At 34.1% G+C, this 1,127-nt stretch overlaps 1 pseudogene; it reads right to left on the bottom strand.

Moving 5' to 3' along the window:
- Positions 1–441: 441 nt before the first annotated feature.
- LOC130029567 (uncharacterized) lies at positions 442–560 on the bottom strand (annotated as a pseudogene).
- Between the last annotated feature and the right edge of the window lie 567 nt (positions 561–1,127).

Raw genomic sequence — 1,127 nt, 5'->3', positions numbered from 1 at the left:
GTGCTCAGGGCTCATACTGTACTAAGGATCAAAGTGGGATCATTTGCATGCAAGCCAATGATCTAACTTCTGTATTATTCCTCTAATTCTCTAACATTACCTGTTATTACATTTGAAATTCTTTGTTTTTTTTAAAATTTTTTTGATAGGGGAAGTTAGGCAATACCCAGAAGTGCTAGGGCTTACTCCTGGTTCTGTGCTCAGGGATCATCTGCAGAACTCAGGGTATCACATTGGGTGCCACTCCAGAACCCAGGTGAGCTGCTTGCAAGGCAAGCACCATACCTGCTATCCTATCATGCCAGCCCCCCAAATTACTTCTTCTGTTTAAATTACTCCTGGAAGTTTGTGAAAAATATTTTTCCCGCATATATTGATGGATCTATTTCATTACAACTTTTTTCTCATTTGGTAATTATTTCATGATTAATAACTCCAAGGTAAAAGAATTTAATTTATATTAAATTTTCAATTTTTGTATTGTTATTTAAATTTTCAATTAGCAATAATCGCGCCTCGGATAAACCTCATTGGCTACGATACTGCCACTGCGCAAAGCTAATTATATTTATATGCAAACTCCTACAAGAATTTCCAAATTATTATTTACAATCTTTTAAATTGTCATTATTTAATATTTACTTAAATATATATAATACATTGAAATCTAGCACCTCAAAATTTACTGCTTTCTCGTTTTGTCGACAAAATTTTAGCAAAATTATTTGTCAGTGGATTTAAAACAGAGGCGATTCTTTATGTACATATAGTGATGAAGCTTCAGGCTAGATTCCTAGTGCTCAAACTGGACAGTTGTAATAGGATTAGGGGAGCCTTTCAATAACATTCATGTTGTAATTGTTGGCAGTCTTTTCAATCTTCAAAAAAGAGTATGACATACATCTTCATTATTTAATACTAAATAAGGTGAGACACTTAGGGATATTAGTTGGAGAATTCTTTCAAAATTGTTCTGACTTAGGATAACATGACCATATGGAATTTAGAGTACACTCTGTTGTTATTGAAAGAAATTATGTTACACTTTTAACAAAAACAAGCTGTATAAACTCTTTAGGGGAGGCCAGGGGGAGGCCCAACAGTTCTTCCCCTAGTCGTTTGCGTTA

The sequence above is a fragment of the Sorex fumeus genome, unplaced genomic scaffold (assembly GCF_029834395.1).
Source record: "Sorex fumeus unplaced genomic scaffold, SorFum_2.1 ptg000003l, whole genome shotgun sequence".
Taxonomy (NCBI): domain Eukaryota; kingdom Metazoa; phylum Chordata; class Mammalia; order Eulipotyphla; family Soricidae; genus Sorex; species Sorex fumeus.
The sequence above is the reverse complement of the archived record's forward strand: the minus strand, read 5'-3'. Positions and strand labels throughout refer to the sequence as shown.